Source organism: Coffea arabica, chromosome 8e (assembly GCF_036785885.1).
Source record: "Coffea arabica cultivar ET-39 chromosome 8e, Coffea Arabica ET-39 HiFi, whole genome shotgun sequence".
In the NCBI taxonomy this organism is placed as follows: domain Eukaryota; kingdom Viridiplantae; phylum Streptophyta; class Magnoliopsida; order Gentianales; family Rubiaceae; genus Coffea; species Coffea arabica.
Window position 1 is genome coordinate 19,953,648 of NC_092324.1, and position 27,888 is coordinate 19,981,535.

The following is a 27,888-nucleotide window of genomic DNA, read 5'->3' on the forward strand; positions in this document are numbered from 1 at the left end:
GATATTGAGTCATCTAAGGAGGAGTCGTGGTGGGAAAACTTAGCAACGCCTTCTTCAAGAAAAACAAAAGAAAGAGCAAGTTGAAAGGATAGAAATTGAAGAAATTGTAACTGAAGCTTAAGAGTAGGAAGATGTAGTTAAGCATGGTAGTGAGAGTGTAGAGGTGAAACTTGAGAGTGCACATGAGGTAAACATCGAGGGAAGTGTCCAAGACAAAGCGAGTAAACATTCAAAGAAGTTGAGTGATAAAATTTCTACAAGTGATTCGGCCATGGTGGAAGAACAAATGGAAAGCAACTGCTTATTGCAAGATCTAAGGATGTGAGGAGAGTTTATTGTTATACTAACAATGTTAACTTTGCAATGTCTAGTATTTCTTATTTTGTGAAAGTTAAGTAAAGTGCAATCGCATTGATCTTAAATTGTTCCATTCCTATATCCATTGGGGTGTTAAAGAGTTTTCAAGGAGTTTGCGTTTTAAGTGTTGTTTCTTGTTGCTATCAACAAATGATCAATCTCTCATCTATGGCTAATTTACTTGTTGATCAGGCATTTAAAGGGGAGTAACTACACTTGAGCTTTGTTCCATACTTCCTTATAAATCCGATATTGATGTCCCATACTTTCTTTGTACATTTTCTGGTTCTTTGTTGTTTCTTTGTCCATGCAAGATGTGCCAAATAAACATCAATTAGTGATGGCTTATGCAACTTTGCACAACCAGATTAGGGGTTTCGCTAGTCTATTTGAGCATCACTATGAAGATCCTTATCTAGTGAATGCCAGTGGAAGGTTTTTTAGTATTTTCATACCTAGAAATACTAATTGTGTGATTTCTTGTGTAGGTTCCAATTTCACAATCCATTACAAAAGGCTAATTTGAGAGCTTATAGAGAATGTTTGTGATGATCAAGATAGATCTTTCCACTGCCTGATTAGATCTTTTCTTCAAGAGTAGGAGGTTGGAGATTCGAGCCCGTATCACATGAATTCCCAATTTACTGAATCATAAACTTTCACAATATCCAATTTAAGAACTACTCTAGGCTTACTACTTTCTCTTTGATACCCTTTCACTAATTCATGCATCAATAGGACATTATCTGCAAGTTGTCTACCTTTCACAAAAGCACTTTGCTAAGCACCAATAAAATTGGCCATAATTTTGTTCAATCCAGTAGTCAGGATACCAGAAAAGACCTTGTAAAGAACATTACAACAGGATATAGGCCTAAAGTCTTTCATTTTGAATAGCATTCCTTAATTCTGGAATCAATGAGATATCCGTAAAGTTTAGAGGATAATACATATAATTCTTTTGAAAGCAAAATTTCAAAGCCCTAATAACATCATCTCTAATTACTTCCCAATTTGTTTTAAAAAATTTTGCTATATAACCATCTGGCCCTAGATATTTCCTTTCCTTCATACTAAAAATTGCTTGTTTGACTTCTTCACTAGTAACTTTTGTTATCAATTCTTTCTGTTGCCCAGTACTCAAGTCTTTTGGAAATTGCTCTACTCAAGACTTGCTTAAAGCCATCTGGAGGGTCATTCTCCTTACTAAACAAATTTTCATAAAAGTTCACAGCAATTTGTTTCACCTGTTCATAATCTGTGACAATACTGCCATCATCCTTCTTCAATCTCAATATTCTATTCATGCCTATGTTAGATGCCACTTTCCTGGGAAAAAATTTTGTATTCTTACCACCAGATTTCAGCCATCCTATCCTAGATTTGTCTTTAAAGAACACCTCATGCCTTTAATAGTTCAATATACTCAATCCTTACTTGTTTATCCTCTTGCACAACTTGATTATCTCTAATAGTTTGCATTAATTTCTAAATTTCAAAGAGTTGCTCCTTCTTCCGTGCCACTCTCATACAGATATTATTGTAATATTTCTTATTATGTTCTTTCAACAAAATCTTTAGTTCCTTTAGCTTCCAACATAAAAAATTGAACTAGATTCCCCTCATGCTCCTTTGCCCGTGCTCTATTCAATAATTCAAGAAACCTTCCATCCTTCTTCCAGAATCCATGAAACTTGAAAGGTTTAGGCCCAAATTTCACATTATCTTTGATTGTCACACTAATATGGGAGTGATCAGAAATCCCAGGAGGTAAAAACTCCACCTCAACTAAAGGAAATTTTGTATACCAACTCTCAATGGCAAATATCATATCAATGCGACTAAAGATCCCACTCCATAAGGTCAATTATTACACCAATTAAAAAAATAGCCTCTTCCAGGATGTTCTTCCATATCCAATTGCTCTAGACATTAGTTGAACTTTTCCATAACAACATAATCATACTCCAAGCTGCCCAATTTTTTAGAAGGCTTTCTAATTTCATTAAAATCACCCACAATGAGCCATGGTAGGTTACTTACCATAGATCTCAAAGATAGGAGATAATCCCATAGAGCCTTCCTTCCCTCAGCCTTATTCATTCCTTATACTATAGTTAAAACAAATACACTACACATGTTGCTTTCAACTAGACATGTAAATGCCCTACTTATGTATTTTGAAAACAGAGCACTTAATGTCATCTGGCTTCCAATAGAAAAATATCCTACATACCTCAATCACACTTCCATCATGTATAAATTCCTACTAGGGTAAACAATATACTCATTACTTTATCAATATTTCCCCACTTTATTTTGTTCTCAACAATCCCCAACATATCTAAATTTCATCTCATATACTTTTTTTTTAAGTTCTAATTGTTTATTGGGGTCGTTCAAACCCCTAATATTCCAGCAAAATAGCTTCATGTTAAATTAGGAGAAAAGACTTTCTTTCCCAATTTTTTCCTAGCTTTACAACCTAGCCTCTCATTCCTGCTTTCCTCTATTTGGCTCTCCATCTCACGTTCATGATCAACACACTCCAAAATTCTATAACTATTCCCCATAACAATGGTTTTCTGTGAATTTTTTTGAGCCACTACTCTCCTATTTTCGGGACTAATTTGCCATGCTTTATTCTATTCATTTGGAGATTTTACTTCAGATCTTACATCAACCATATCTATCATCCCAATCTCTCCATCCAATACCTCTTTAACCACAAAATAGGTCACTTCAAGGACTTCTAAATCCATGACTACCTGTTTTCTTTTATCTCTTTACACTTGCTTCTCTCTTTTTCCTCAATAACTCAAGTGTTAATAGGTATTTGAACAAATTCTCCTTGTTCCCCTTCCATATTTCTAACTAGTGCTTCCATTTGTTTCCCAATAACATCTCCGTTTGCAATCCATTAAGTGACTATCTTAGGTTGATTAGGACATTTCCTAGCAAAATGCCAAAATTTCTTGCAGTGCGTACAACTTAGAGGGATCCACTCATACTCCACCACTTGGTTCTCTAGCTACCTCTATTCATTTATGTATGGAACAACAAAAGGACTAGTAGCATCAGTAGCCAATTCTATACACACTCTAGCATATGAAATTCTCTCTTGATTTGTAGTTTGCTTGTTAGTGTAAAGTGGTTTCCATAGAAAACTGGCAAATTTACTCAGTCCTACTTCTATATAACAGTGCAATTTAAGATGAGGAAATATCACCCACATAGGAACAGTAGCCAGATCCTCTTTGTATAGATCCGTCACCAGACTCAAGGTTTAAGGAACAACATCTTACTAGCTATTGGCCATGGAGATTGCTCCAGAGCCTTAATTTTGCTATCTCCATCCTTAAGAGTTGAACAAATAAACACCACTCTTCAATAGATGTACATGAACCCCTCCAAATTCACACCATCTCAAATCCACAAATTTGCACATTATAGAGAAAGCAAGAGAGTATCCAATTGTGAACCCTATTATGGCATTCTTTGTGAGAACCTAGAAATTTTGTCAATTTGCCTAGTTTAACTACATGGTATTTTATTTATTTAGTCATCTATTCATTTATTTATTGATTTGATCATGATTTTGTTTTAATGCTTTTATTAAATTGTACATGGGGAAATTAGGATGTGGGGTAAAATGAACTTTTCCCTTTTAGTGGGGGTGTGAAAGGAACTTTTGGAAAAGAAAAGGGAGGTTAGTGCAATAAGAAACCACTAGAAGGTGACACGTGTCACCATAAGATCTAAGCTTCTTTCTTTGACTTTTGACCAAAGCTTGCTTACCTTTCTTTCTTATCTTAAAACCAAACAAAACAAACTCAAGAGAAGGAGAGAGAGAGAGAGGCCGTGAGCTAAGGGAAAAAAAAGGGAGGAAAACTTCACCAAATTTTAGCTTCAATCTTGCTTGGATTTTGAGCGAAAAAGAAGAAGAAAGCTTAGGGTTTCCATCAACCTTTGTTTGAGCTTGAAAAGGGAGAAGATTTGGGGGATTGGATTGAGTTTCATCTTGGCTGAAAGACCAAAGAGATAAAATGCTAGAATGTTTTTCTTTCCTTACTTTATGTTGAAATCAAGTTGGATTTTGGATTTAAAACATGATTTTATGGTGAATCTTGAAAAATTATGAGTTGATGATTATTATGCCTTATATTTGTATTCTAGGGGTTTGATTATGCCTATGTTTATGGTGTGATTATGATGGCTATTTTGTTGTGATTATGGCTACATATATGTCTATGGTTATGTTGGAAATGAAACTTTATGGTTGTGCTAAGTATGGTTGGTTGAACTTGGGATAATTAGTTGGAGGAAAGTTGGAAAATTAGGAGGAAAATTTCTGGTTGCTGGCGGAATGGAAGGGCTGTCATTATAGCCTTTGTTTCGAAATTTTCTTGATGATTAAGGCTTGGTTTTGCTCAAAATACTTTATACTACTTTAGCCTACAAGTGTGTACTGAAACTTGATCAAAATTATGCATTTTAAGTGGTTTAAACCTCACATTTTGACCAAAAACCATGGCTGAAAATTTTCCTGCAAGAGACTCTGAGCAGTCTTGGGAAATCTGTCATATCTTAGTGTAGAAAAATCCAAATTGAATTCTACTTATTTTAAACTAGATTCAGAGCACTTTCTACCGTGAAAATTTTAGAAAATTTCTCAATTTCTATGAATATCTATGATTTTCCAAAGTTGACTGAATTTCCACACCTGCTCTGCTTTTCTACTGGATGAAGCAGCCATTTGAGGCTAGAATTTGACTGACTTGTGGACAGAATCTTACAAATGTGTCTTCTGGGAAATTGTAACCCTTTAAATCTATTTTCCAATGGTATAAAGTTTATAAATTTTGGACTTAAGAAACTTGAGATATGATTTTTCAAGTAGCGTCGCACAAACTGGAGAAATTCTATTTTCCTTTGAATATTGTAGCTTGGAGTAGTGGATCTCATGGCACTTTGCATACTTGATTTTAGGACGTGGAAGTGAGGCCGGAAGTGCACACGAGGCAAACACTTGAACTTGTTGCCGTGGTGAGTGTTCTAAGTGCATCAAAATGTTTACGTGAAATGTTTCCTTGATTGAATGATATGCTTGCTTGATTGAAGTACTTGCTCTTGAATTGATGACATATGGGACGAGGATGTACTTTATCATACTTGATCCTTCGTGGTTAACTTCTTGGTATTGATATGAAATGAATTACTGTACTTGTGCTTGACTTGTTGACATGTAAGCTAAGGAAGGAGACCAGAGAACAAAGAGAGGAACGGTCACTTGTTGCATCTCCAGAGGATTCTTCAAGTGATCATGTGAGTGATTCTGAAAAAGAAGAAATTACCATGGCCAACAATCGGACAAAAAGGGAGTTGGCTGCTCCTGACTTAACTCAGCAGCCACTATGCATTACTTTTCCGAATTTAAATGAAAATACTCATTTTGAATTAAAATCTGGATTAATTTACCTTTTACCTTGTTTCCATGGTCTTTCAAATGAGGAGCTCCACAAGCATCTACAAGAATTTGATGTAGTACGCCCGAGGATGAAGCCTCCTAGGATTACTGAAGAACAAATAAAGCTGAGGGCATTTCCTTTTTCTCTTAAGGATTCGGGAAAAGATTGGCTATACTATCTACCAGTAGGTAGTATCACAACTTGGGTGCAACTGAAAAAGAAGTTCTTGGTGAAGTATTTCCCTGCCTCCCGAGCTACAAGTTTGAAAAAGGAAATATGTGGTTTAAAGCAGCAGCCGGGAGAGACCTTATATGAGTATTGGGAGAGATTCAACAAATTGTGCATGAGATACCCGCAACATCAGATAAGTGAACAATTATTAATTCAATATTTTTACAAAGGTCTTTATTTGTCTGACAGGAATATTATTGAGGCTGCAAGTGGTGGAGCACTGGTGAACAAAACTCTCGGAGAGGCGTGGGAGTTGATTGAGAGAATGGCGGAGAATTCACAACAATTTGGCTCCAGAGATAATCTTCCCACTGACTTCTTTTGTTCGACAATTCAACAACAATTATCTGAACTGACTTTTTTTGTTCAACAATTGGCTGTAGGGAACATGCAACAAGTTAAGGTGTGTGGGATTTGTACCAATATAGGACACTCCACTAATATGTGCCCAATGCTCCAAGAGGAAAATGCTGAACAAGTCAGCATGGCTGGCAACATGCCGTGCCACGGAGGCAGTATGATCTATACTCCAACATCTACAATCTTGGTTGGAGGGATCATCCGAACTTTAGCTATGGCAGGAACCGACAACAAAACTTTGGTCAAAATAGACAGCAAGCCTTCCAACCCCAATACCAGCCAAAGTCTCAACCTTCATCTTCTAATTTAGGAAGCTCTTTGGAAGATATGGTCAAAAGTCTGGCCACGAGTACTGCTCAATTTCGACATAGTACCGCTCAATTTCAACAGGATATGAGGTCAAGCATACAAAATCTGAAAAGCCAAGTGAGTCAGATGGCAATAGCAATTAACCGCCTAGAGTCGCACGTTTTTGGAAAGTTGCCGTCTTAACCTGAAACTAACCCAAGGAATGTAAGTGCCATGACCCTCACGAGCAGGAAGGAGGTTGAAGGACACAAGTCAGTGGTTCCTGTAGATACTAAATTTTTACCAAATTTTTGTCAAAATTTTATGTGATGAGTCATTTATTTTCTTTCATTTTCATGTATATTTTTCTCATTTTTTTAGGTTTATTTTAAGAAAAGGAAATTATGAAAAAGAAAAAAATCAATCAAAATCAAAAGCAAAAAAAAAAATCAAAAAAAAAATCAAATCATGACTAAACTTACACATTTTCATCATTTTCCCTACCAAATACACTTAACCCATTTTACACTCAATTCCTATGACCTTTCTTTTCATTTAGCAAAAAGCCATCATTTTGAAAGAAACCAAACCCATTTTGACTCCCTTTGGGCCATTGGTTTTTCTTCCTCTCAACACTCAACATTTCCCAGATACACAAGACACAAACTCCACTCTCTCAATTCTCCCGCTCGGTTTTTTCTTTACTTCCAACAGACAAGCCACAAAAGGAAAAAAAAAAAGACACACAGAAGGAAAATTGAGACCACATCTCTCGGCTGCTCCTTCCTTGGTTTCTTCCACGCAAGACACAAACTAACTTTTCCCTCAAATTCCGTCTCCCTCTCGGTTCTCCTCTCCTTTTCTTCCTCTCAATCTCACACTCACACACAACAAAAAAAAGAGGGGCAACTACCGGTTGGACAATCAAAGCTTGGAATTTCCTCCAAACTCTAGCCAAAGGACCATAACTCTCATTGAGGTATCTCCCTTCAATTTCTCTTCTTTTTCCAGCTTTTCTTTTCTAATTCGTTATACTATAATCATGTCTAGACGTTAGTTTTGTTTCTTTTTCTTGCTGGTTTCTGTTACCATTATGTTGTTGGGTTGCTGAATTTTGGGGTAAGTCATGAGTGACATTAAGAGGAAAAGAGGATTTTTGTACATGCATGCTACATGTTTGATAAAATGCCAAAATGGAAAACGAATTAAAAGCTGAACATTGTGCATGTTTTTTTTTTTGTCAAAATAGATGACCATTTGACAGTGTAGGTCCGAAAATGTGTGGTTATTCAAAAATTTTGGAGTTTTGAGTGTTAAAAGTTTTGAAGGATTTTTTTTTTATTTTTTTGGACTGTTTTGGTTTAATTTTGTCATATTTGTTGTTGCTTTTATTGATTTTAGTTCATAGTTATGTTGTAAAAATCACAAGGAGTGTTGTAGTATAAATTTTATGTTTTTTGGTGAAGATTTGAGAGTTTAAAAATATAAAAAACTGGACTATTTTTTGACATTTTGGACACTTTCGGGTCATTTTTTGTAAAAACTAATTTCAAAAATGGATTTTACATGAAAAATCGAGTGGGGGCGTATTTTGAGAAATTTTGGCGACTGAAAAATTCGCCGGTAGCCGGCTGTAGTCTGACGGCAGCGCCGGCGGCGACTGCCATGGCCACCCGCTGAAGCTTCTTCAGTGGGCCGGACAAGAAGAGGAAGAAACGGGAGTGGAAAAAAAAGAAAAAAGAAGAAGAAGAAGAGAAAGAAAAGAAAGGAAAGTAAAGAGTGTTGGGCTAATTTTTTTTTAGCGGTGGGTTTATAGTTATTTTGGTTGGGTTTTGGGAATGGGTTTTGGTTTGTTTCTTTTGGGTTTCGGTTTGGATTAGAAGGTCAGCGTCCATGCATTTTTTTTGGTTGGGCTTGAGTGATAAAAGACGGGCTGGCCCGCTCGCTTCTCTTGGACCTTTGGTTGGGTTTAGGTAGTTTTCGGCCCAAGAAAAAATAAAAGAAAGACCCGGTGGCCTTTCCTTGCCCAAATCAGAAATGGATTTGCACTTTAGCCCTTGATCTTTGGAGTAGTTTCACTATGGCCCAGAATATTTTAAACTTCTTTCACTTAGGTCCTTAAATTAATTGCACATTGGTCCCTGAATTTTATCTTTTATTTAATTTTGACCCCTAAACTTTGGAAAATTATAATTTTTGGCCCCCAAAAATTTTTCAATTTTTACAATTTAGTCCCTAGTGAATTTTGACTCTCTTTATTATGACTGTTTCTTTTCTTTAATAGCTAATTCTGTTACTTTTGAATATATTTAACTTGTAATTTTTAGATGTTCTTAAATTTCTTTACGTTTGACATATTAATGTGAATTTAGTATTTTTATCATTATTATTATTTTCAATTAAATTGTGCGCCATGATTCTTTTGTTCATTTTGAGTATAAATAGGGCAATTTGACTCCATTTAATCACCACTTCAAAAGGGAGGTACCCCTATTATTATTATTTCAATGTCAATTACGTGCTCTTATGTGCTCCTATGTGTTTATATATTTTTATATACTTTATTTATTTGATTTAAATGTTCATTCAAATTTTCTTATATTTATGCAGTTAATTTTCATAATTATTTGAGAGGCATTTAAATACCTCAAGAATGTAATAGACAGGATAACTAGATTTGTTTTATTATATTTTTCCATTTTAGATTGTAATTGGGTCCCCTATTGTAATACATAGGGTAAATAGGATTTTTTATTTCCCCATTTTATATTGTAGTTAGATTCCCTACTATAATAGATAGGTCTTTGCGTGTTTATGTGGCTTATGTGTTATGTGCTTTATCCGCTTTTCTTAGGATTTTTGCATCTAAATATTATGTTTATGTGTTATGTGTTACGTGCTCTTACATGTTTATTTGTTTTAATTTATGCCTATTTGTTTTACTATATATTAAGAATGCATGACATCACCACACTAGTCCAACGCTAGTTGTGGCTTCTCCCTCCGCTTACTTGTTAGTCCAATGCTAGTAAGGACTTTTAGAAATGGTCTAGTCTAATGCTAGGCCCTTAGATCGCTCGTGCATTAGATTCATCTTTATGTGATATTCATTACATGTTCATGCATATTTTCATTTTTAGGATCTTTTCTCATTTGCATGATATTTCCTATTATATTATCCCCTATCCTCTATATGTGTTAATCATATCATTTAAAATTACATCTCATTTAAAATTACATCTCATTTAAGAAATTGTAGAATAAGTTAGTTCATTTGCTTGTTCATATTAGGAGAATTATTCTTTGAACATCGATATGGGTGATTATAACTCTTTAGTTTAAATATCCCATCGATCCCTATGTGAGAAAATTATGTTACGAGTTTTTGTCTTCCGTACCCATTATGTTGTATTCCTATTCTTTGGCCACTTATATCTAGATATATAATTTAAGTTTCTTTTCTTTTTTTTGAATTTCATTCATGCATGCTCGTGACCCCTTCAAAGAATTATTTTGGCCTTCGCAATCAATGCGATTGGTATCAATTAAACCCTTGAATGGATATTTTGTCCCTTCGATATTTTATAAATTTAGATTTGCATCCATGTAGGAAACATCCAAATGTGATAAAATTAAGGGCTAAATTAGTAAAATTTTGACTAAATCTCGCAACTAACTTAGATTAGATTGAAAGGGTGCCTTAGATTTGAGTTAATCGAACCTTTGCCTTTCCTTTCCTCAACCGTGACTCCCGAACTCATTTTCTCTTGTTTTTCAAAGACCTGGAGTTGTCGAAAAGGGTTTTATTTTATTTTATTTTATTTTTGTAAAAAATATTTTTGGGTGACTTGGTACACTAAAACTCAATACCAAGTGACGACTTCTATTTTTCTTAAAAACCCTTTTAGACTAAATTTTGGACTCAAACTGTCGCATTTTTTAAAGTCCCATTCTAGGTCATTTTCACTTATTTTTAAATAAAAATCACATCTTTTGTAAACACTTTTTTTCTCCATCGCGAAAAAATGGGGCACGACAACTTGACGACTCCACTGGGGACCCTAGAGAGTCCAAGCACTTGGTTTAGTTGTCTTTTCTCTCTTTAAACCTTTTCACTTATCATATTTGGATGTTTAGGTTGCATATTTCTTGTACTTTTTCTTTTTCTTTATTTTTAGGATTATTGCATTTCACACACGCAATCGTCTCTCGATTTTCGCGTATGCGACGATTTGTTTATTTATTTTAATTTATTTATGTTTATATACTTGTATCGCGCTTGCATCTTGGGTGGGGGGGGGAATATCACTTTAGAGCCTTCGCGCGTGTTTTAATTATAATCTCTCCCCTTAAAAGGAAGCACTTCATACATGCATGCATTAGTTTCACCCTATTTTTATTTTTCTCGTGGGCGCCATCCCACATTTCCTTGTAGGATTAGGATCGATTTCCTTAGATATGCGGATGGTGTGCCAAGCACCCATAGCGATACCTAAGGGATCACTCAAGCCACCGACTGAAGGCCTTGGAATTGATGAGCCTTTGCCTCTTGGTCTGAAGGCTTGGGAGTTTGAAACCTTATCGAGTCTCGATGCATTAGTGAGCCAAACTTCATGCATCCATATTAGAAATTACCTAGGATGGAGTCAACTTTACCCAATTCGTGACACTAGACACGAGGGGAGGGATTCCACCCCTCTTTCTTCGCTTTCTTTATTTTCCATTCTTGTATAATTTATTGTCCCAACGTGCTATGTGTTATTTGTTGAACTAACCTCTCCTTGTTTTCTCTTTTTCTGTATACATAAACCTTAGAAATAAGAGTCCTGGCCTGGTACTTGTATAGGATAAGACCGCCTTTTTATATCAAGCACGTTTAAATTGTATACGCATATGTATTGCACATCATTTTAGGCTTACCCCGACATTTAAATGGGACACTTTTAGGTCATATTTCAATTATTTCATTGTATATTTAATACGCTTTAATAAATTGCCATCATGCATTAACCATAGAGGGAATGCCGCATAGGGAATCCCATGTTAGGAATAAACCACCTCGTGTCTCGGATATGTAATCCAATGAAACTTGCATGTTTACAATTTTGTATTGCCTAAGGGGTAAATCCCGAGGTAAGGTACTAAAAGTGAAATGTCTCTTCAGATGGCTCCGTGCAGAATGTTGAACCAGATACCTTGGGAACTAACAGACTGAAAAAATAATATGACACATGAAATGAAAAGACTGTTCAAGTATGTGGGGTATTTACCGAGTCTTCTACACATAACCCCAAATGTTGCGATCATTCAATCTTTGCTTGAGTACTGGGATCCAGAAGGTTCTATTTTTCGATTCGGTGAATGTTTCTGGAACAAGAGAACAGTTTTATAGGTTTTTGGGATTAAGGCAAGCTAGCATGAACCAACACCCGGATGCAAGATCGTACCCGTTAGAGTTTCTATGTGAACGATTTGGAGAAAGAGGATCCTATGAACAGTACCGAACCGATTTTTTCATAAGTAAAGAACAATGGGAAGAGAAGCGAGTGCAAGCGTTTGGATTAGCTTTGGTCAATCTGTTGTTATTCCCGCAGAAGCATGGAAAGATCACCTTTTCCACTATCAATATGGTTCAGAGTCTGTTTTTAGGAATTAATGGAACCACCCCTACCTTGGTGCCTGTAATCATTGCCGACATCTTCACGGCCGCTACTGAATGTCAAAAGAAGAGAGGTTTCTTTTATGGGTCAAATTTGATACTTCAAATGTGGGCAATGGAGCATCTAGCAAAGAGGACGATCAACCCCTTGGGATCTTGTCTTCCGATAGAGAATTGGATCGAATCACACCGAGAAAGGTTCAAAAAGTATTATCGAATTGCATCTCCGAGTCAGTTTATTCATGAGTTCGATAACTTGACACCTGATAAGATACAATGGGTTTTGGATTGGACAAAAGTTAAGGATCCGATTTTCACGACTACCCAACACAGTTTTATCCCCCTAGCAAGTACCAATGGACTGGTCGCATATGTTCCACAACGAGTCATGAGGCAATTTGGGTATTCACAAAGAATTCCGATGATACGAGAAATTGAAAATATTAGATTCAACGCAGTTGCTAAGAGTCGGAGCATGGTATTGGAAGCTTGGGGAAATCTTCGTGGTCTAGAGAATCTGCACTTGTGAGGAGGAGCCATCAAAAAATTCAAAATTTTTGCCAATTACTGAAGGAGCTATTCAGAATTGGACTGCTGATTATCTTTCCTCTCGAAGGGAATTTCGGTAAATTTAAAGGGATTGTCTTTTGTCTAGATCATATCCAAATAGGACGGTAGTCTGGATCTTTTGCTAAAAGAAATTGCTTTCATTTTTTGAACCTTTATTCTCATTTCAGTTAATATAGCTTGTTTTGTTCGAGGAAATTGCCGAAACGGAAATAAAGGTTTGGGCTAGATATGTTTTTAAATAGCAATCACGCTTGTATATTTATCTTTTTGTGAAGTTTCGATGCATTTTGAATTTAATAAAATGGAAGACTTCTCCTGTTTTTTTTCTATTCATTTATTATGTATGTTCTATTCTATTTTCAGATGGCCACGAATAAAACCCTTTGACCCTTTTCAAGGGATTTGAGTCCATTTCAAGGGATTTAAAACAGTATGAAGAGAAACTGTGAGACCTCGAAATTTTACTTGTCTTTATAATCCTTATGTGAACTCACTTACCTTTGATTCTTGGTTGCTTTAATGCTTGAATTTGAGTCAAGGGAGTGAATTTTGTTAAGAAAAGTTTCATAATCTCAAGTTGTTAGAAAATCTAGAAATTTTTGCAGGAGGCTCTGCGCAGCTTTGGGAAATTGGCTATAACGTCGTATAGAAAAGTTGGAATTGAGTTCTGTTTGTTGTGTTTGAAACTAGACTCATAGATCTTCCTAAGATGTAAAATTTAGAGTTTGATTCAATCTCTATAAATTTCAGAAAATTGGCAAAGTTGACTGAAAATTCTACCCTGCACAAGTAAACATAGGAATGTTGTAGTAGCTTATGGCTCAATTTGGACCAACTTATGAGCTAAATTTGTTTGAGGTGTCTTCTAAAGATCATTAGTATTTGAAATCTAGTTTTTAACGTGCCAAGTTGCATATTATAATTCAAGTTATGATTTTTCTAAAGGAATGACATAAGTTAGGGATTTTTGTGCATACTAGGGTTTTTGATGTGTTTTGGTGCATTTTGGTAGTGTGATTAATCGGTATAGACTGTGTATTAAATTTGGTGGTTAAGAGTGAGTTTTATATAAGAGAAAGTGTGAGATTAGAAGTGATGATAATAAGTTAGTGAATCATAAGTTGAAACACGAGTACGCGCGAATTAAGGAAAAACGGGTTGAACCGATGTGTACCGTTTGCTACCGATTGAATGCATCACTTGAACCCTACTTTATTACCTTAATCTCATAGTTTTTAATTGAGCTAATTAGCCCTAAATTAACCCTTAAGTCAGCCACCATTATTGACTAAGGAAAAGAAAGATATTTTGGTGGAAATATTTGTGATTGTGCCATTTGTCAAAAATCCATCCAAGGTTTTGACCAAGACCCTTTGACCAAGCCTTTCTTAGTCTTCATCTTGTAAACATTGAACCAAAACCATTTCATTTTTCATTATCTTGGCCGAAAATAGAGAGAGGAAAAACAAGAGAGAGACATCATCTTGCACCTTACTTCCTTGCTTGAATCTTGAATTTCAACCGTTAGTTTTGCAAACTAGTCCATAAAAGTGGATCTCTAAGGAAGCTTAAGGGTTTTTATGGAGTGATTTGGGAAGATAAAGGTGTTGGTAGCCTCTTTGCATAGGGTTTAAGGTATTTATGGCAAGAAATCTCTCTTTACTTCTAATACTAGCATCCTTGTGGTTTAGGGTTGCAAAATATGTAGTTTTATGAGACATATTATGGTTTGAAGTGGTGTGATGGAAATTTTGTGACGCCCCGAAAAGAATGAGAGTGAGAACCCGGAAATTTTCTAATTTTCTAGGGTTTATTTTATTTAATCGTCCGCCTTTTCTACATTTTCTTTATTAGAAAAATTCCCCAGATAAAGTTTATGAGCAAAGATAGTTTTAAAATGATTTTTCTAGTATCGGTTAGTTTTTGAGAAATTACGAGCGTATTTTGGACGTGGGACCCGCTAGTGCGGTAAATGCATTATATTTTTGACAACTTGTTGGAATTTTGTATTAAGTGATATTATTTTACAAGGTGTTAAGATATTTGTATTGGAGAGACAAAAAGATAAGTTTTAAACCTAAAGGTGAAAAGTGTCACCATAAGATTTAGTCTTGAGTTTGACTACTATTCATAACTTTACCATTTAATTCAAATTGGCCCAAAAATCACTTCATTTTGCAAGCTTCTTGGCCGAATGTTCTTGCTCAAGAAAGAAAGAAAAGCTCTCAATTTCTTCCTTCTATTTCTTGCTCAATCTTCAAATCCAACCAATAAAACTCCAAATCATTCCATAAAATCTCTTTGCTAAGTGGTCTTGAGGTGTTTTGTGGAGTTGTTTGGAAAGCTAAGGTGATTTGTTGCTCTATCTCTTGTATGGCTAAGGTGAGTTGTGAAGAACCACTCTCCTCCCTCTAGTGATGCTTAATTGATGATTAGTGGTGGTATAAGGTGCAATATTATGGATTATTTCTTGATTTGTGGTTGAAGTGATGAAGTTTTATTATTTTTGGGGATTTTTCTGTTTTAATATGAACATGATTGTGTGGCTATCTATGATGATTGGAAATGGTATATAATGATTCTAGAAGGTGGAAAAAGCGGACAATTGCAATCAATTTCTGTTTTGGAAGAAATTTCAGAAAATTAGGTTTTGTGAAGGAACATTCTGGCCGAATTTTTAGCTCCTAGTTAAAGGCCGAATTGGCCTTGGCGTAAAACATGAAAGTTGTAGGGAATGACATTATAAAGGTTCCTGAAAAATTTCAGGTCAATCGGAGCAGTGTAGCTTGTGAAAAGTCGAAATTACTATTGCTGTTCTGGTTTTACCCGAATGTCAGAATTGCGCCTGTAATTGGTTGTTTTGGCTGGAATTGCTTCCGAATTGGTTGTTGAGGTCTTCTGATGAAATGTAGCCCTGTTTCTTAGCTTTCATCTGGTTTTGGAATTTCTGGATTTGGACTTGGATAACCTGATTTATGATGTTACCGCTAGAATGCGTTCTGTGAATCTGTTTTTGTGATTCTGGTGTCGTATCTTACATTTTTGACCTGGTTACACTCGAAACTGGGTTGAGTGACCTTCTGAAATGTTGTGGCCCTGTCTTTTAGCTTCGAAACGGTGGGTCTTTCACTTTCATCCGACAATCGTAGCACCTTTGGTACCATTACCGCAAAATGACGTCAAAACTATTTTTCTGGTTTTGAGCTTAACTTTCATTTCCGGACTTTTCCCTAGCTTGACTTGTACTAGTACTACTTGGAGCTTGCTGAATGGCTATTGGATGAACTTGTTGTTGTGTGTTTACCTTTGGGTTGGAATGAGGAAATAATGAAGCCATGATGGCTGGAAAATTAGCAAATTCAGGGGAAGTGCTGTCCGAACTTTGAAGGGATTTGTTCGCATTGAGTTTGTGATCTAAGAGCATTTATTGCTTGAACCAGAGCATTTATTGCTTGAGAGCATTTATTTCTTGAACTAGAGCATTTATTGCTTGAACCAGAGCATTTAGAGCATTTATTGCTTGAACCAGAGCATTTATTGCTTGAGAGCATTTATTGCTTGAACTAGAGCATTTATTGCTTGAAAAATATTTTAGAGCATTTATTGCTCATGACTTGGGCAAGAGAAGTGAGCTGTGTAGCTCAGGATATGAAGGGTCAACCTGTGATCAAACTCGACAAAAGAGTTGGCTTGGGAGCCACCCGTATCCTTACTATCAGGGGGCCGTGACAGGAGAACGAACGTATCCTTTTCATGAATGTTACTATCGCTTTCCATTGTACATGTTTCTTGAATTATTGATACTCCATATTTAATGTTTTGTAAATGTTGTAATTGTTTCTGGACTTATCATTTGATTTATGACATCATTGAAATGAACTATTGTTAAACCGATTTGATTACTGATTTTACCGGTTACTCGCTGAGCTTCTAGCTCACCCCAAAAACTATTTTATTCCCCTCCACAGGGCTCGTGGCGAAAGAAGGCTTGTTGTGATTTTATTGTTGTGGAATTCCTCTTGTATAAGAATTGGGATCATGGATCAGAGTGGCGCAGTGGAAGCGTGGACGCTTCGCTTTTGATATGTAAATGTTGGAACATTTGATGTAATATTTGAGATTTATATTGTAATTCATTTGAGGAATGTAGTGAACGACTGAGTCCCGGCGAGAGCTGGGCAGACGACCCGCCGAACCCTCTGGTTCGCCCTAGGGGGAGGTGGGGCCGTCACAAATTTACAGTTTTTATAGTGAATTTTCTGCTAATATGTGATGGTTGAGAGTTTTCCACGTTTTGATAACTTTGCTATGTGAAAAATTGAAGTTTTATAGGCTAGTTTAACTTGCCTAAAGGATTTTCCAGCTTAGGGTATAATTTCCAGCGTTGATGATGAATCTGCCCTGTTTCTGACCTACATATTCGTCCATTATAGAGGCCAAATCAGGTCTTACTCAAAACATAAAAGTTATAGGGAATGGAGTAAAAAATCTTCCTGTAAAATTTCAGCTCAATCCAAGCACTGTATCATGTGATATGACAAAAATACCCTAGACTGCCAAATGTACTGTTTTGCGGACAGTTTTGAGATTTCACATTTTTGGCTTCGTTTTTCACTTTGATCCATATCAAATCAGCATTTGGTCAAAACATGAAAATTTTAGCTCTATGTTTCAGCTTTCCAACGCATTTGAAAACGTCTCAATCGGAATTTTGTAGTTTGAGTTATTGTCATTCAAATCCAGTGCTGACAACCAGACTGACATTGAAATTCTGGTTCTGTAATCTGCAAATTTGACCTGGATCAAATGTGAACTGGGTTGACTTGTCTTCATGAAAGTTGTAACCCTTTGTCTTAGTTTCAAACGGTATAAAGTGTACCCCAATCTGATAAACGTAGCTCCAGTTGTGACCAAAATGCTATAAGATGTCAAATCTGCTATTTAGCCTTTTGCCTTCAAAATTGATTTCCGGTTGTATTATTAGACTTGTGTTATAATTGGATGATTTTGGAGCCTAATTGAAGGGGTATGGTGGTAACATTGCTTGTGTGTGACTTTGGGGCTGATCTGAGAAAAATAATGAAGCCATAAATGGTTGGGAAATAGGTAAATACAAAGGGCGTGCTGTCCAAATTTTTATTCGAAAACTAGACGTGTGCACTTGTAGTTTGAGCGAAGAGTTGGGGTTGAATTGTGCTTGAATTGTCTAGGTTATTCAAGTCCTCTTTCATGGAGGTATGTAAGCTGAAATTTGGCCGAAACTCGTACCCTTGGAAAAATGAAAGTAGTGACCACTCGGAATATGTTTCCTCATCTTTTGGACTCAAATGCGAATTCCAAAGTTTTAGTTGCTTTTGTAGCAACACCAAAAGAGCGAGCATGAATTTTCTAGAGTTTGATACGTAACATGAATTCTATCTAAACGAGTTTCATTTACTTGATCTGTTTAAAGCAAAACTCTTAAGTTTCGAACCCTAGTTAATTTCAAGCTTTTAAATGATATTGTATCGCAGATTTGGACTCCAACCAAGGAGTTACACCTGAACGTGATTTTGACAAGCACGAAATCTTTGGTGAGTGTTCCTTGTGTGTCTGTACAATAAGTGACTATGTGACTATTTGTGAATGTTTGCTTGAATGTTAAATGTTTTCTAAGGATTACTAAATGGATTTTCGATGGGCGAGTCTGTACTTTATCACACTCGACCCAAGTCAAAGTGAATTTTCAATGATTGAATGCTACTTGTGCATGAATGTAAGCCTTTTGGCTGAATTGGGCCCTTGCCCTTCATTGCTAACCGACTCGAGCCAGAAGCAGATTCGGTCAGGTGGTTGGTGACCCTGGGACAGTGTTTTGGTATACTCGAGTATGACCACGAAGATTGGTGGAGACTGGCCAGTGAATTGGCTAGTGGCAGGAAATGAAATGAATGAATGAATGTCAAGAACTGGAGGAGGTTTCACTTGCAAATGTTTTCTAATGTCGGAGGGATAAGAAAAATGATTGGCGAATGAATGATTGAATGAATGGCTCCAAGTGAGTATGTATCCTTCCAATGATTGAGTGTTTATTTCTTGAATGACTGGATATTACTGTGCAAATTGTTAAATGTAACGTTTCCCTGATTTCTATACCTGATTACTTGTTTGGGAACCTCACTGGGCTTTTAACTCATTCCACGCCATTTGTTTTCCTTACAGGGGGTACGAGCGAGGCGTGAGACTAGTACAGACTAGCATAGTCTAATTTTTGAAATTTTGCGATTGTACTCGCGCTAGTGCTCGGTTAGGGTTGAATGTATCTGAAATTCACAACTTTTGTTATATTTGGGATTGTATGAATGTTTGGGAAAGATATGAATGTAAGTACACGTTCCAAGTTTGGGAACTGTTATTTCACTTATTCTTGATGTTATATCCTATTTTATTTGTTAAGAGTGAATGAGTCCTGGCGAGAGTTGGACAGGCAGTTCGGGTACGCCCTAGGAGGAGGTGGGGTCGTCACAGGTGGTATCAGAGCTACTTCGCGTGGTCTCTGCGCGGGGTGAGCTTGGGCCAAGTGGTGTTATGTGAATGAATAAAGGCTTAAGTACTCTTCTAGAGCGTAAGTTGTGAATCATGAATGTGATAGGTATAAACTCTTTATCTTGATACTTGGGGAAAATTCGATATGTATGTCGGGTAGGAATCTCAAATATGGTGATGATACGTTCCTCGATCAACACGTTTCGAGACACGTAGCACGTTTGCCCAAGGATCTAGCGAGGATGTCCAACGCTTGGAATTGCGGGGTCTAGAACCAAACGGACGACACGATATGATTCAAGACGGTAGACGACACTCCGATGAAGGTGAATACTCCAGGGGAATAGGTCGGTAGAACAATCTAGGACAGAACGCAAGACTGCTCAAAACCCTTGCCAAAGCAAGTAAAGGGGTCGAATCTCTCTCTCAAGAAGAATCGAAAATATGCAAAACTTTATTGATAAAACGTCTCCCTAAAACCTTACAAAGCAAGCCTATTTATAGGCTAAAGTGACTGAAACCCTAAAGGGACTAGGAAAGGGAAAAGTCGGCCCATGGTCTTGGGACAAGATGGGCCGGCCCATGCTCTTACTTAAACACTAATCAATTGCTAAATAACTACTAAGGCCTAAGGCCCTATTCGGCCAACTCATTTGGAGGCCCACTTGACTCTTCATGGGCTTGGGTCATGGTGTAGATAACTCAATTAAAATCCTTCAAGCCTTCAATATCTCTATGGACTCCATATTGGTTTTGGACAATTCGAACAAGGGCTTGGAGGGATTCTTTGAAGAGCTTGGCTCGTGCACGTGTGACTGGGCCCAATGGAACTCGGACTGGGTCATTACTTGGGCTAAGGTCCATGCACACATCAGTCAACTGATACGTTCCTCGATCAACACGTTTCGAGACACGTAGCGCGTTTGCCCAAGGATCTAGCGAGGATGTCCAACGCTTGGAATTGCGGGATCTAGAACCAAACGGACGACACGATTTGATTCAAGACGGTAGACGACACTCCGATGAAGGTGAATACTCCAGGGGAATAGGTCGGTAGAACAATCTAGGACAGGACGCAAGACTGCTCAAAACCCTTGCCAAAGCAAGTAAAGGGGTCGAATCTCTCTCTCAAGAAGAATCGAAAATATGCAAAACTTTATTGATCAAACGTCTACCTAAAACCTTACAAAGCAAGCCTATTTATAGGCTAAAGTGACTGAAACCCTAAAGGGACTAGGAAAGGGAAAAGTCGGCCCATGGTCTTCGGACAAGATGGGCCGGCCCATGCTCTTACTTAAACACTAATCAATTGCTAAATAACTACTAAGGCCTAAGGCCCTATTCGGCCAACTCATTTGGAGGCCCACTTGACTCTTCATGGGCTTGGGTCATGGTGTAGATAACTCAATTAAAATCCTTCAAGCCTTCAATATCTCTATGGACTCCATATTGGTTTTGGACAATTCGAACAAGGGCTTGGAGGGATTCTTTGAAGAGCTTGGCTCGTGCACGTGTGACTGGGCCCAATGGAACTCGGACTGGGTCATTACTTGGGCTAAGGTCCATGCACACATCAGGTGATTTACTCTTGGGACCGGCCGGCTTGAGATGTGAATTATCTTATTATGGATTCTTGTACTTGAGTACCAAATAGTGGAGAACACTAGAATAAGGGTTTGTATCTTGATTGCGCTTAGGTAAGTTTGGGGTAGCACTATAAGTGAGAAAAAGCCACTTGAAAATTGGAGAAAATCCTGTAGCATCAAGTTTTATGCGAGCAAAGGTTAGAATTTCGAGGACGAAATTTTTTTAAGAGGGAGAGAGTGTGAGACCCCGAAATTTTACTTGTCTTTATAATCCTTATGTGAACTCACTTACCTTTGATTCTTGGTTTCTTTAATGGTTGAATTTGAGTCAAGGGAGTGAATTTTGTTAAGAAAAGTTTCATAATCTCAAGTTGTTAGAAAATCTAGAAATTTTTGCAGGAGGCTCTGCGCAGCTTTGGGAAATCGGCTATAACGTTGTATAGGAAAGTCGGAATTGAGTTCTGTTTGTTGTGTTTGAAACTAGACTCATAGATATTCCTACGGTGTAAAATTTAGAGTTTGATTCAATCTCTATAACTTTCAGAAAATTGGCAAAGTTGACTGAAAATTCTGCCCTGCACAAGTAAATATAGGAATGTTGTAGTAGCTTATGGCTCAATTTGGACCAACTTATGAGCTGAATTTCTTTGAGGTGTCTTCTAAAGATTATTCGTATTTGAAGTCTAGTTTTTAACGTGCCAAGTTGTATGAATTTTTGATATTATAATTCAATTTATGAATTTTCTAAAGGAATGGCATAAGTTAGGGGTTTTTGTGCATACTAGGGTTTTTGGTGTGTTTTAGTGCATGTTGGTAGTGTGATTAATCGATATAGACTGTGTACTAAATTTGGTGGTTAAGAGTGAGTTTTATATAAGAGAAAGTGTGAGATTAGAAGTGATGATAATAAGTTAGTGAATCATAAGTTAAAACACGAGTACGCGCGAGTTAAGGAAAAACGGGTTGAACCGATGTGTACCGTTTGCTACCGATTGAGTGCATCACTTGAACCCTACTTTATTACCTTAATCTCCTAGTTTTTAATTGAGCTAATTAGCCCTAAATTAACCCTTAAGTCTGTGACGCCCCCACTTCTCCCAAGGGCGAACCCAAGGGTATCCGCGGGACGCCTGCCCACCTCTCGCCAGGACTCGAGACAAAATTCAATTCAAACTTAAAGTCTAATACTAACAATGAAAATCGAAATAAAGGTACGAAGTCATTTCCATACATAAATATTCAATCTTACATCACAATTTCAAACTTACAATCACTTTCCCCAAAATATACAACATCCAAAAGTGTATAGTCGATTACAATCAAAACATTAATACAAAAGTGTCTCAAGTCGGCATTTCCTTAACTTCTTCCATTTCAGTTCCTGTTAAGGAAAACAAACTAATGGGATGAGCCAATACTCAGTGAGACCAAGAAAATCATGCAAGCACGTAGTTCAAGTATCAATAACATTTATACCATAAATAAAGTGATAAAGTCAAGTAATTCACAATTAACAATTAAACACAGTTGAGTAGGATACATGAGCTAATTTCCACTTGTTTCGCCACGGCTTGATCCGATACCCCCTCATGATGATACTCCGTCATTCGGGTAGGTATTATGTCCGTAGAAAACTTCACTTATTACTTCCTCCATCCATCATTCCACCATCTCGGATCCGTAACCAAACACGCACGAAAAGGGCGATACTCGACGAGTATGCCGAACAAGACCTCAAGAGATCAAGTTTTGTTTTAAGAACACGCACGAAAAGGGCGATACTCCACGAGTATGCCGAACAAGATCTCAAAAGATTAAGTTGTGTTTTGTTATTCTTTTAGTTTATCAAACTTCTCGACCAAGCCCATGTTGGGTCGAGTTGCAAGATTGGCTAAGAGAATTGGGCGTTCCCATAAGTCGAGGAAGTTCACTCCACTCGACATCACTGCACGCACGATAACACGACATGCACACGAAACAAGTATATTTTGCCGATGAGATTCACTCCAATCGACTTTAAAAAAATCAAGTTCAATGCAAGTAAAGTTCGAGTAAAGGAGAGCGAGTGCGATAAAGTATACACTCATCTCATCAAGTAACATTCACGCATATAAACAAGATAGATCAAGTAAATACATCAAGTCATGCACTTGACACTCATCAAATCAAAATAAGAGTGGTGCACAATCAAGTATTTAGGCGTCCCTTGTGAGATCCTCTTGAAGGTCTCTTTGAGTGCCTGAGCAAATAATTTACAATTACACACTATCACTTTTAAACGCCTTATTAACAAGAAAGAGATTGTACCCTTGTACAATCTAAGAAAATATCATGAAAGAGAGCCTTAATTACTCGTAAATCGAGACTCAAAAGTGGGGTTTAATAATATAAGGAAAACTGATTTTCATCTTTGAAATCAAGTGTAAAATGGTCAAGCAATATCGGGGGGAAATGGAGAGTTTCTAAAAACACAATTCCCTTCAAGTTCAAAAATTCCAGATTTTAGGTGCATTCTTTGGAAAATCATATCTCACTCTCCGTAGGTCCAAAATTGGAAAACTTGGTACCGTTGGATACTTCCAAAGTACTAAAGGTTCCTAGAAGGCACTTTTCCATGATTCAAAACGGAAGACACTCAAATTTTGGCTTAAAGTTGCTGATTTGGACTCCCAAGACAAATTCGGGGTTGGTTTTTGACAAATTTTGGAAATTCGGCAAAATTCACAGAATGTGAACTAGTATCTCAAATTTAAAAATCAATTAGAGTTACAGTCAAGGTTTAAAATACAAGAAGCAGAACTAAAATCGGAGTTTTGAGCGCCAAGATATAGCAACTCAAAGTTGGCTAAAAATTCCTCATTGATCAAGAATTTTCAGATTTGAAACATGAACTTTGGGACTTCAGTTGGGCATTGAAATGGACTGGGAATGGCACCAAATTTGGTATGATTATACTACCATATAAGGTCTACTCCTCTGTCAAATTTCATGCAAAAATTCGTACGGAAAGTTAGTTAACAAGACCACTAAAGTTCAAAGAATATACAAAGCTATTCTGCCTTATGCTTCCATTTTCATTTTTTCGAACCTTTGGCCAATGAAATCGACTCAAATCCGGTTCATTTATAAAGACAAGGTCTAAGAAACATCCAAAATACATTTGGTAGGTGATTGACACAAAAATTTTCAAAATAACAAGTCCCAATTTGAAATAAGCCATTGGCTAGCCCAAAATTAGGGTTTTCTTTCTCTGGTGCAGGTCTGTAATTTGGCCATAACTCAGTCAATTCAACTTGAAATTAAGCATGGTTGATGGTATTGGAAAATATATTTATAGAGCTACAATTCATCACAAGGAATCATTTTAAAATTCTGTCCATAGCTAGCTCAAATTTAAGCAACAGCTCCCAGCACCTCATTGACTCTCTAGCAAAGTAACAAAACAGAATAGGTAAGTTTGAAAAGCTAGTACGGTTCACTCAAGTCAAATCAGGGGATGCATTTTATACCGTTAGAAAATTGGAAGTATCTAGTTTCTAATGCCAAAAACAGCACTCGATTTTGACATCGGACCAAAGAGTTATGGTCATTTGAAATTCGGTACTAGAGTAACTCTGGACACGTTTTCCAGCCATGAAGAAATTTCGAAATCCAGACATTTACCCAACCAAATCAAGTGATTTTTTGTGGAAACTTTCCACACAACATATACAACATATCTATATCAAAATGAAGGCAATTTGATCACAAAAATTTCGAACTAAGGTTGCGGCAAGAACAGGGCAGATTCGGCCCCTTCCTCCCTTTGGTTTCCTTTGAGTTTCTTTTCACTTTTTCCACTTATCTCTACTAGATTAACACTTAATCAACTCAAATAACATCCAAACTAATCAAATCAGATCATCAAGTCCATTGTGGGATTTCATAGAGCCCACTCACATGATTTTCAACAATCCAAAGCTACCCACATGAATCTACAAGCTTCTAAGTGTAATCTAACTTACAAAAGCTAAGATTCAAGGGTTGGATGATTAGCTACCTCCTTAGATGATGAACTCAGAAATTTTCGATCCTTTGAGCTCCAAGAAAATCGTGAGAATGAAGCTCTTCTCCTAGCCCAAGATGATCTCCAAGTTATTTGTAAGGTGTGGTAGGAATTTGAGATGATTTGGTGCAAAATTGAGTGAGATGAGATGAAGAAATTTTTTGCTCCTTCTTCCTTGGTGTTGCACGGCTGCTTAGAGAGAGAAAGGAGAGAGTTGTGGCTGATGGAAAAGCTTCTAGAGTATGCTTGGTAGTTGGCTCTAAGGTGCACAAAAGTCAACTCTCCAATAGTGCGCGTACGCGCGCGTTTCGTGCCCTTTTCCTCTCAGGTTTGTTTCACTTGTGCATTAAACCTCTAATATGCTTCCTTTAACACTATTATTATTCACTCTTAATAGTCTAAAAATAAATGTCCAAAGTCCCTCGATTAGTCGCGCGCGCGAAAACTTGAACTTCCAACTTGTGCGCGATAAAACGAAATTTCTAAAGAATTCTTGTAACGATAATATAACTAACTAATGCTTGGGTAATTAATCATAAAAATACCTATTTTAAGACTAACGTATGAGTTCTCAAATCTCCAAGGTCAATGTACTCTCAAATCGACTATTACCTCCATACGCGTATTCACTAAATCTCGCTAAACGAGCTTCCAAAACTTAAATTTATTAACGGGACATTTTAAAAATATACGTAAGTCATAGTTCCATGTAAATGGGTTTAAAATGGTTGAAATAAATTATTCGAAGAAAACAGGCAAATAATTATTTAAATAAGCCAATAATATACGATAAAATAAGAAAATTTTTGGGTCCTCACATCCTTCCCTCCTTAAAAAGAACTTCGTCCTCGAAATTCACACTTAGGATAATAGTCATATCCTTTAATAGTCACGCTTATCAGATCAATCAATAACTTACACTCTCCAACCCATATTTCACAATTTCTATCCACCCAATTAGCTGTCAAACTTTGATTCTAACTCATGAATCTAGGGTTTTGTAAAAGTGTGTGTCGTACTATGGTCATTTAAAACCTTAACTAAACAATAGAAAGCAAGAACCATACCTTCAATGACCTTAGCGGGATTGGAAACCTGTTGATAGCCTAATGCATAAACTCTAGCTGGTGCTTTAGATCGACTTCCTCCAGCACTAGACTGCTTTGCGGCTGACTTTTTAGGCCTTTGAGTACTACCTCCTTCTTTTGGTATACTCGGACAGTTCGCGATTTGATGTTCAGTGCTACCACAATACAAACATTTTCCTGATTTCTTCCAGCACTCATTTTCTGTATGGTTAGGTTTACGACAATAACCACAAATAACTTGAGGAGCCACAGCCTGACCACTTGGAGGTGTCTCCCTCGGTTGACCTCGTCCATTGTGGCCTCCTCTTGATTGAGTCCTTTTTGGTGTACTAGATGTCTCTACTCCTCCCATTCCATTTTCCTTCTTAGAAGGTGGGGCACCCTTATCTGCTTGTCCAAAAGGATGACTAGTAGTGCCTCTCTTCTTGGCATGAAAATCCTTAACTTGCAGCCTTGCACTTTCGACTCTCTGCGCCTTCTTTAGGGCTTCAGTGAAAGTAGAGATTTGGGCCGCTACTAACCCCTCTTGAATCTCCACGTTAAGTCCCTGTACAAATCGCCTTATCCTTCTCCTCTCAGTGGCTACCAGTTCTGGGGCGTACCTAGAAAGCTTAGTAAATTTTTCCTCATACTCGGCCATACTAGACGCCCCCTGCTTCACTTTTATGAATTCGTCCTCCCGTTTCTCTTGAACCAAGGGCGGAAGAAATTTCTCATTAAATTCTCCTAAAAGGTTTTCTCAGGTCCAAGGGGTTTGTGCTCTTTTTCATTTTTTCCTTATCATATCCCACCAAGCACGTGCTGTACCCTCAAACTGAAAGACAGCAAAAGTCACTTGCCTCTCCTCTGCATAATCTAAGGCGGCGAAAATGTTAGTCAATCTTTCTAGCCAATTCTCCGCTACCTCAGGATCAGGCTCACTAGTGAACTTAGGCGAGTTGAATTTAAGGAACCTCTCCAAGGCTCTATTTTCCCCTCTATCCTGGCCCCCAGGTTGGTTAAGTGGCCTTGGTCCCTGTCTCTCAGCTAATTGTTCTAGGATATCAGTCATCCTATTAATGGCAGTAGCCATTTGGTTAACCTCTATATTCTCGTGTCCTTGGGTCGGTCCAGTAGCCGATCCCTTGAAGTTGGGCTTGCCTAGACTCTCGCCCATGACCTCGACCACTCCTTCGTCCATCCATAATTCTAATTGTGCCTAGTGCAAGAAATAAATCAATTATGCGGAAATACTCAAAACAAGAGCCAATCAAGAAACATTAGAAATAACAATAATTTACATTCATTAACACTTCGGAGTTCATGCAATTAGCAAGTCATGGGGGAATTACAAAAATATAGCACACAGGTGCCACAAAAGTACTTTTAGTCACATACGACTAAAGTAAAGTCAAGTGCCTCAAAAGTAGGCCACACAGTCATACAAAAATACAATGGCCTTAGCACTAGCATCACCCCAGCTATTCCTAGTCACAAAAGTCAAAAGCCTATCACTCTAGGTCTAGTCCATAGGACCAATCACAAGATACGTGTACAACAATTATTAGAACCTCACAGGGAAGAACCTCACTAGATACCCAACTAAGTCAATCCTTTATAACAATGGTAGGTCTGATCTTCTCGTTCATTTCCGACTCATATCAAACACTAGGATCCTATTGAGTTACATAGGACCATCCATCAATCTTTCTCTACCTCTCTCTCTTAGACT

The 27,888-nt window shown here is 37.3% G+C and overlaps 1 non-coding gene across 1 annotated transcript; it reads right to left on the reverse strand.

The window, feature by feature from the left end:
- Positions 1-6,084: 6,084 nt before the first annotated feature.
- On the reverse strand, positions 6,085-6,191 carry LOC113705099 (small nucleolar RNA R71). The gene has a single exon (XR_003451747.1). It is a non-coding gene; the product is annotated as a small nucleolar RNA R71 (small nucleolar RNA).
- Between the last annotated feature and the right edge of the window lie 21,697 nt (positions 6,192-27,888).